The following is a 10,900-nucleotide window of genomic DNA, read 5'->3' as shown; positions in this document are numbered from 1 at the left end:
CCAAAGTAGACTAACCATAACTTAGTTTCAGATATCATAGTGTTTGATTAAACTGTTTTTAACCACCGACGCAAAAAGATGTTATAAGTTAACTGTGTCATTGATGACCCGATTTTCATTTAGGTAGTTTTTTTTGTGTCATAGATAATTTTATCCCGAGTGTTCTTAGCCATGCTTTATGAAAATCGGTTCAGCCGTTTAAAAGTTGTAACGAAATTAATTTTGAAAGTCGGGCCGCTCAATAACTTCACAAGTAGGGGATAGTCACGTATTACGACCGTGAGAACTGGGTCGCGGGTTTGTTCCCGGTCAAGTTGTTCTTTTGTTCTAGATAGCCAATAAATGTGGCTATATTCTATTCTTTACCAACTCGCCAGTCAACTTTAACCTGACAAAATGCCGTACTTTACGTTTTCTTTTGTTATTTTGTTGTTATCGTCAAACACAAAATGGTCATACGATTAAGAGCCACACAACCTAAAGGCGCTAAAGACCTTCGTGCCATCTCCGACATTTTCAAAAAATTTCAAAAATGGCTCGACTATCGTTTTCAAATGTTTTTCGGACCTACTCCCGAAATTTCACGGGAATCGGTTGAGAAATGCGATCTCTAGACACAGACAAACACAGAAATACGAAAGCAGTTTTGAGCAAGCTGAAACGGAGCTGAAGCGGTGGTGGTGTAATGGTTAAGACCCCCGCCTGAGGATCGAAAGTTGAAAGCCTGAAAATCCCAGGTTCGAATCCTTCTCGTGCCACATGAGTTTGTATACCAATCTGATTCATGTATAGTAGTTTTCATAGATCACCACTTGCCTCCGGTGAAGGAAAAACATCGTGAGGAAACCTACACACTGGTTGATCAACTTGTCTGTGAAATGGAGAAGTCAATGGCAAACCACTCCATTAATAGTGCCAAGAAAGTTGTTACGTGTGTTTCATTGCATGTAATGACCACGACCCTCAGTCATGAGGAATACGACTATGAAGAAGAGAGAAACGGAGCTGAAACAGACAATGTATAAACCAACCAAATTTCAATGCCAACTAAATTTCATTTTTAGGTAGGATTCTATAAAGTCACATAAACAAATAAAGTTAACGTAAAGGTCAAAGAATATATTTTCAAAGTTAAGGGATAGACCTGCTACATATTGTAAATTAAGGCCAAAACATTCATTCCATTCATCTCACAAAAGTTCAGTACGAATTGCTAGAAGTTATTGAAAGCTTTTCAGCATAAAAAGGAAACTTTTAACTTTTCTGTACTTCGAAGTTTCTTTCGAATAAAATGTGTCCGTCTTATATATTTTTTTTGTTTCGAATGTCACGATTAATTTTTTCGAAATATGTTATAAATTACAATGCAGAATTTTTCAATTAAGTAAATCAATTAAATGCAAAATTATTTTATAACGCTAAGGTTTTTTAATTATAAAATATTCTTAATATATCTTGTTTGTATGAAGTTTTTTTTTTTTTAATAAGTATGGTCTAAAGTAAATTGTGTACGTTATTTACTTTTTCATGGTAAATCTAATGAACGGATTGTTATGAAATTTCGTAGATATAACCTGGGGAATAACACATAGGTTTCTTTTAATCCCGAAATTCCCACGGCAGCGAAGCCCCGGGGCGCAGCTAGTGTAAAATAAATAAAAGAGAAGTAATTGTCTTATTATTATAATTAATTAATATAGAATAACCCATTACAAGCACTATTTAAACACAAATTCAATCCATTAAACTGAAGAGGTGCGTCTCCGAGCTCTTAAGTTCAGACGGAATGGGAATCAAACACTTCGACAAACAGACAGGTGAAGCGTTTTAGATAATTAGATCTTTGTTTATTGTAAGCTTGTTAAGAGCAATGTAAACAGTGCTAAATAAACGGTTGAGACTTTTGAAAATTCAATAACGGTTATTATTATTATTACACCAAGGTAGTAAAGCGAAGCATTTTGTATGTCGTGGATGAAAAGATCCTAGAGAGATTCGAACGCAGTGGCCGCGATGTCACAATATTTCAATTTAAAAAAAAGACAAGAATTAGTTTTACTATCTATAATGTGGTAATTTAAATTTTATGAATGATTGATTTTGGAAAAATTATTCCTTCTTATAGTAAATTGACGGATCGTAATGACAGCGTGACCGCAGCTGTTGAAACGCTCTGAGGACCACTCTTTACTGTCGAGGTGTGTATACTCTGCTTTTCACTGTGATTATGAGTAAATCGACAACAATATTACGAATCTGCATTATAATGTATGTAATCTATGTTTACCTTGGCCAATTAGGGTGAGTTGCACCATCAACTTTGATGTTGAATTTAACGTGTGCACCGCTAACGTTAAAATGGCGTACTTTTTAAAGTTGACCGTGCACCCTTAAATTTCTGCCCACTTATAAGCTGATTAGAAGAAGATTTTTTTATTTTCTTATAATATGCAAGAAACTAAAGAAAATACTAGGCTTAAACTTACGAATAAGTAAGCCTGTAAAAGATTACGTTCACAAGCGTTTTCAATCAAGAAATCAATCCGAAAAGCCATCTTTAACTTAATAGAAATAGAAAATATTTACCATCGCCTAACAACCGTATCAACTACATCGACAAAAAGCGATATTAGATTTCTGTCGTCATTTCCAATACCATTTCTTACATGTTCCCCTTCAGTTCCATTTCCCCTCGATTTATGTTTATAAATTTATCAACCGGAGATAGAAACTGACAGGGCGAGGTTGTAAGATATGATTTCTTACGAGTTAGGTACAATGTAATTTTTAAAGATAAATATTTTGTTGAGGTAATTGCGGAGTTTATTCAAGTCACCTAAAGGCATCTGACATGATTTTTACGACTAATTTACCGCCATCTAGTGGCAGGTAGTCGCATACATACTAGTGAACTAAACTGACCATACTATAAATGAGTCAGATTGGTATACAAACTTATATGGCACGACTAGGACCTGAGACCTTTCGATCCACAGGCAGGCGTCTTAACCATTACACCATCACCGCTTCATAAAAACTTCGGAATTTCCATAAAAACTTTCACACGGTACGTTACTCTTTTAAGATCTTAAAGTAGCTAATATTTTAGTATACAGACAATATTTTTTATGAAAATCTGCCCTTTGGTTCAAATTGGTACATTGGTGAAAACATATCTAACAAATTATCGCTTTAGTATGCGTATAATTATGAATTGTGCCACAGAAATTCTGTCCATTCATTTCGAAATCACATTTGTCGTTGACTCGCTCGACATCTCCCACTGGCTCAATAGCGTCTTGCTAAATAAACATTTCAATCCAAAAACATCCAGAATCTGCACAAAAACGAGAGAAAAAATCTTACCGATTAATGCACACGTACGTACCTACAAATCGAACAGATTATCCCCAATGAGAGAATAAAAACATGTGTGTTGTTTTCTGTTCGGTAGTCATATGTCAAAACGTCACAGCCACGAAACCCGCGTCACGCACGTCAATACCAACCTTTCAATGTATTGTCTTTTTCACCCCTATGAAAACTTGACGTCCGAATTTTGCCCTTTCATTCGTTTTCAGCTTGGATTGTGAATTATCACGTGATTTATGTCGATTTGGCTTTTGTTTGCTGCTTTACTCGCGTTGGAACCGTTGCATTATTTTATTATTGGCGGTTTATGAGTTTTGATAGATGTAATTCGAGGCAGCCTCACTTAGATCAATACAAATAAGAACAATGATATAAACAATTTATACTACAACATATAATATATACTATAGCACGATCATTTTTGACAACTAATTTCGTTATTATAAAAAAAAACTTTCAAGTGGGGATTAGATATTATTTGGTAGGTTCAGTTTTTTTAAGAACCTATGACATCCAAACTGTTGTTACAAATACGGTTTTGCTTCGGTAAATGTAACAAAAAAAGAAAATAATATTTTTGCACAATTTTTTTATTGGATTTGGTTGTGCATTAATAAAGATTCATTGATCAAGTCATATGATGATTTTGGCGCGACTTTCGCAATAAACATTTTTATTTTATTTTAATTTAGTTTAGTTAAGAACCCAAATATTAATAAAACTTATTAATTTCACTCCTTCCAAACACAATAAAATATTTCCCTGCTTTGAACCAGTGCTTTGTAACAAGTCATGTAGGTAATTTTATTCGCAATCAAAGATTACATTTTCCCATAGAAAAAAATGCACGATATGACCTCATAGCGTCCAATTTTTACTAAAGCGAGATCACTGGGTGCCAAGCCGTTGGTTTTTATGGGCAATTTAAAAAATGCGCAGTAGTTGCAATCACAGCGTGTTGGTATGAAGCAAATATTCTGTCGTCTGTTTCATACTCGTACATACAACTATGAGAAAAAATAAATTGGATTATTTTGATTTTTTCTTATTTTTCTTATTAATCTTTCTGTAAAGGAATAATGAAAATAAAAAAAAAATAAAACAAATTTAATCATCATGAAGTTTAAAAAAGGAAAAACTGAAATTTGACAGCAAATATGCGGATATTTACGAGTACCCGAAATGAATGTTGTAAATCCCATCCGGGAAAGAGTAATTCTTATCTTATTAATGAGTCAATTATTGTTGGCATATTGCAATAGTGTCAATATGAATACGTTACTACAGCCGAATATAACCGAGGTGGTTCATGATAGCGTGAAGTAGAGGTAAAAATAGAAAAGCATACTCTGGGCTCCGACGCTCAACGGCTGTGGAAAAAACCGGGATAACGCTCATAATATCAGAGAGAGATACCGAATATTAACCATTTTTCTGAGGTTCTGTCTGAGGCCTGTCGTGTGTTTGTCTTTTCACTTCAACTTGCGCGCCGACAAGGTACAAAATTACGATGATTTACAAAAGCTGTGAAATATTTATATAAATATATTTTGTTTCGTTTCCGTTTTTTACTAGTTAATTACATTCCAGATTTTGCTTGATTGCTATTTGACGGTGTGACACCAATTAATGTAAAATTAATCGCAACAAACGATACGGTAATACCATATGGAAAATTGCAAGTATAGCAGGAGTACTTTCATTTTATTACAGCTATCTGGTAAATTTTCGTCTCCAAATTTTAGTCTCAGCCAAAAATATTTTAGACAACAATGTCCAGTGAGATTGTATAAAAGTTAATTTTAGTTAGGTACATAGGTTAATTTTTGACGATTTCGGTGGCACAGTGGAAAAGTGATTGCCCCTGAACCGAGGGGTCCCGGATTCGATCCCCGGTCGAGTCATGATGGAAAATGATCCTTTTCTGATTGGCCCGGGTCTTGGATCAATATTTGTATTCGTTATAAAATATGGTGTTGAGTTAGTATCCCATAACACAAGTCTAGAACTTACTTTGGGGCTAGCTCAATCTGTGTGATTTGTCCTAATATTTATTTATTTATTATTTATTCTAGCCGTACTTTTGCCCCTAATTCATATACTTATAACGTATATAGTTATTAGTTATAGTATGTAGTTGTTCTTATTGTACTTGTTCGATTAATTACTACTCATATTGTTGTCACACGTCATAAAAATAATGGATTTATTTTTTATAAATCAGTCATTTCATTTCAATATTTAATCTATAATCCAATTTGGATGTTGCCTCAAAGCTCGTTAGAATTTTCACATTTATTTGGATAACATATTTTTATTACTATTCTTTGCGAATACTATTTAAAAGCAGCAACACTGTGAGGCTGTCACAGCAATACTGTGAGGCTGTAAATCCATTTATAACTTGGGTCGTCTACGTGGTTAATACAAATTCTCTCTAAATGAATAAACAAAAGAAATACAGCATTTTGGTCACCCATCGCGCGATTGATCATTTTAAAACTTGCTTAACCACCACTATCGCAGTTTGCGCTACTGAGATTCTCATAATACCCAATGAAATAATAAATTACCCATCCAATCAAGGCGTAATTACCAATTGCCTTCCAAAGAACGGAAGAACTCGAGACTTCGTTTTTACTCATCCATCCCATGACCGACCACTTTAGAAGTTGCTTAACCCCCACTATAGCAGACTGGACGTGCGATCCACTTCTCTACTGAGCTTTGCTCAATACCAATTGATATATTTAATTACCATTCCATCCATACTTAATAACTGCAGCTATGAAATTGCTAGCTATTTGACTGTTTCCGCGGCCGTCCCCAGGAGACCGAACCCAAATCACGTATATTGCACATTCAGGTCATCGCCCTCTCGCTCGCTAACTTAATTCCCAATTGCGCAGGTTTTCAGAGTTAAATCATTTTTATTAAAAGCTTTCTTGCACTTTCATACGTCCAGATAAACTGTAATAACAACATTTTATCTACGATTTTGAACAATATCACGGCTGATTCATATTCACAGTGAGTTTTCACTAGTAGGTATTTACATTTTCCGGCCTTCATATTAAATATATCGTGTTTCACTGGAACACGATGACTTGTTCTGTAGAGGTCATGAACACTATATGAATATGAACAAAAATACGCATTGAAGATTTTTTAAATAATTATATTATATGTATTATATAATTATATTATATATGTAGTGGTAATAGTATTTAAAAGCTATGTAACTTATTTGTGCATTAAAATAATGTGAATTACGGCTCTCTAATTAAATGTAATTTCTTATATCCAAATATTTGGTAAGTAACTCCTTATTCATAAAGCTCTAAATGCTAAAATTATTTTAAAAAATTCAGTATTAAGCACAGTAGAAGAGATTCTTTTTTATATTAAGGAAGTAAGTTAAAAATACACCGGTTAACCTTCACGGGTAGAAACAACAGTGTTGAACAGTTCAAAAAAATTACGGAACTTCCATAAATTCGACAGAAAATAAATAAATTTCGAAGAAAAACGGTAACCCTTAAATTAAGAAAAATATTTTGCTTAACAATGTCTTTAAGGATTTTAATAACAATAAATTTTATTTGTTTATTTTTAAGAATATTAATTTATCATGTACCTATAATTTAAATCGAACAATATTTCTCATTGGCAACGGCAAGACAAAGCAAAGTTTATACAAACGAAAAAAAAAAACAAATATACATTTAATAAGGGATCGGTATTCATATGGAGAATCTTACCTAGCAAATATAATTTGTTATTCATGAGCCTGCCTGCTTAGAAATTGCTTACAAAAATTCCCATGTTGAGATAGATATAACGAAACATATTATACAACTACATTATTGTAAGGTGAGTCCTCAATGAGCTGCAAATGCTGCAAGGCAGCGCGACGCAGTCAAACGCAGTCAATGCGAAAATGTCAAATGCATGTTTGTTTACTTATGATGACCTTTTTGCCTAGTGGTCGACTCGCCGGATTTATTCTTTGATCTATTATATATATATATAAAATTATTTCTTTTAGCCTTGCCTATTTTGTATATCCTGATTTACAAAATGTGAAAGAGAAAAGCGTATTAGAAATGCATGAGGAAAAACGGAACAACGTGCTGATATATTTTGCCCCTCAACATGCACTATCTATAACACTGCTTATCTCCCTATTTTGTGTGAGATAGACAGAAATTATTGTATGAAAGTAATATCTTAAATATTTTTTTCTCATTTGTTTCAATATTTACATGTGTCGTATTTATAAATAGTATCCAATCGCGTCGAGCAGCGCTCTGTCGCTCAACGGGAACGGCGTATAAGCGAAATCACACGTTTTACTGTATTTTTCTGTTATTCTGTGTATTTAGGACATAAACTTCAAGTGTTCATTTTGATATGTATTTACTGAATGGCTATTATACTACGATACCACCTGGTTCTATATTATCTGTTAGTTTTATTTTTTTTTTATTTACTGTAGGAAACTAACTGTATATTTTTTTGTTAAATAAAATCTCAATCTCTATTTACCAACTTAACTTCACTTAAGTGCCATCAAAGTTATTGGTAAACAAAATCAAGTTTTATTAAAATGTATTCAGACATTAACGTCCGTGTTATAATATTATATAATATTTGAAACGTACTTTTAGATTTTTAAAGTTAGGTTTTTTTTTTTATTTCCCTATTATATCTAGGTATGCAACAACATCATTCATACAATATGCCGTTTAAATGTCAGGCGGATGACGAAGCGATGGATATTTGGTATTTACTCTTTTCAGCCAAATAGACACCATTCCAATAGATACACAATCTTTATGTCCGCGACATATCAGACAAATTACACGACTGCCACTTGTACTGTTACAACCACATTTTTTATAAACAAGCAAATTGAATATAACAAACTAGATGATGTGTGCGGCTTCGCTCCTGTGGGATTTTGAGATATAGCAATCTTGGATAATGTACCTTTCTAATGGTGAAAAATTTTTGAAATCGGTTCGGTAGTTCCGCAGATTACCCGCCTCAAACATACAAACTCACAAACTCACAAACGCTTACCTCTTTATAATAATAGTATAGATATGTGTTCCGCTTGACCTTGGCAGAAGGGACAAACCCAAGAAGTTACTCACTTGATGTCGTCAAGGATGATATGCGAGCCAATGGTCTGATAACTGAATTGATAATGTACGGCCGATTTCGGTCAAGGCGACAACTTCAACGATTTTGTACGCCCTGGTGTGCTCGCATGTGGCTATTGTAGCCAAACTTATTGGTGAACGTTCTCATGCATTGCGGGGATGTGAGCACACTATTAATAGTTGTATTAAATTAGCGCAGGTGGACGGGCTTTTAAATCTTCGCGCCTGGTGTCCAATTTTGCGCGTCGGTGGAGTTTAAAGTCTTAAATCAAAGATGCCAAAGACGACTCGGAGTGGAAGACAAATGTAGAAATTGTTGACCGAGAAGAGCTCAGATGGTATTCTAAGGAAGCTTGTATCCAGAAAATTCTACAACTCAAAACCTATATCTACCATAAACATTTTACATATATATATATATATATACATAACGCCAGCTGGTCAAGAAATATGAGCCGTCATGTCTCTTACAGCCGTGTACACGTAAAGCCACAAAAAGGGAACACGGCCGTTTTGATTTATATGAGGTTATACACATAGTAACTGAGGGCTGTCGTGGCGGAGATTTATAAGAAAGCAGCGAAAAAATACACAACATGGCGGACAGAAGGGAAATTGCAGATATTATTCGAAAAGATTTATCATTCGCTAACGATCTTTTGCTTGAGCGTTTTTCTGGCGTTTTGTTTATTACAATTGCGGTTAGTAACAGGGTTACACATAATAATATTATGAAGAAGCTTATTTAAATAAAATCATGAATCAATGAATGAATGAATAATTTTTATTGCATAAAATGTGGAATATATATAAACACACATATAGAAATGTGGTGGAAAAAATCAGGAATGTTCCACACATTTAGGAATGTTTCAAAAATTAATTGAAATTAAATTATCATCAACTTATAAATATTCCTTGACACTATAATAGCATTTATTTACCAACAAACTGTATAAAGTTCTCTTCAATCATTTGAGAGTTGTCTCGTGGTAAATTATTGAAAATTCTTATAGCTATGGCATAAGGCAATGTTGGTAAGTGAATGCGTTATGAGTTTTTATTTCCAAAAAGTACCTATTTGTATACACAATATTTTAATATCACAGTAGTATTCTAATTAATAGTAGTTGAAATCCGCGATGCCCGCGTTTGCGCGTTCACATAAACAGTTCGCTGCACGCGAACGCGCCTATTTCTCATTTAGTAGCTATGCGTCCCGGCCGTGATGTTGCTCCATACATACATATACAATATATGTACAATTCTTAACAAACAATATCATACGTTGAATGGTTTCAAATTGATCAATTTGACGACCTCGGTGGCGCAGTGGTAAAGTGCTTGCCTCTGAACCGAGAGGTCCCGGGTTCGAACCCCGGTCGGGTCATGATGGAAAATGATCTTTTTCTGATTGGCCGGTCCGTTCTTGGATGTTTATCTATATATGTATTTGTTATAGAATATAGTATCGTTGAGTTAGTATCCCGTAACACAAGTCTCGAACTTACTTTGGGGCTAGCTCAATCTGTGTGATTTGTCGTAATATATTTATTTATTTTATTATGGCGGCACGAAATCTGCTATCAAGAACTCATGAAACATCACAATTGGATTGCGATCTGTATACCTAATTGCTAAAAATGTTAATCAAAACTTCCATACAACAACGTCTTGTGTTTTTCTATCCATAAATAATATCCAATTAATGTATTTTTAGTATGTTATTGATATCATAGGTTTTTCTTTTATCTATATAACGGAAAACCGTTAAACCTGTACAGTTAACAGTACATCAAGTTACCCTGCATGAACCTTTATGGTGCGGTAATAGCGGCGAGTTCGCAATGAATTTGGGTAGGTTAATGTGCTGTTGACTGTACAGGTTTAAAGTTTTTATTATCCTATTTTAATTGTATCTTATAACATTTTACCTGTAAATAAATAAAAATAAATAAATAAAATGCGTTTATTTCAGATATAGCTTATACTGTTACAGTACAAAAACTTAAACTCTATGTTAGTAATAAACACGATAATTGATACGTGTATCATTGTCGAGTTGGATCCTGGATCCAGTGCAACGTAATGCCACTGTCCACATTCATCCTCGTCGCCACTGTCTGCAGCAGGCTGTAAAAAATCGTGTGGAATTATTATATTAAAAAAAAATTACCGTACTCATTTTGTATTTACATACGACTTATCGCGATGTTCTTGTTTTAAGTACGCATTTATCACAGGCCATGGTAACTCGACGAGCAAAAATTTATAAGGGTCACCGAAACGACAATTTTTATATTACCCTCCATATTTATTTCGGTTCAGTACCCAATGGATCTTTGTGATTCGTCCTCACT

Source organism: Plodia interpunctella, chromosome 8 (genome assembly GCF_027563975.2).
Source record: "Plodia interpunctella isolate USDA-ARS_2022_Savannah chromosome 8, ilPloInte3.2, whole genome shotgun sequence".
Classification (NCBI taxonomy): Eukaryota; Metazoa; Arthropoda; class Insecta; order Lepidoptera; family Pyralidae; genus Plodia; species Plodia interpunctella.
The sequence above is the reverse complement of the archived record's forward strand: the minus strand, read 5'-3'. Positions refer to the sequence as shown.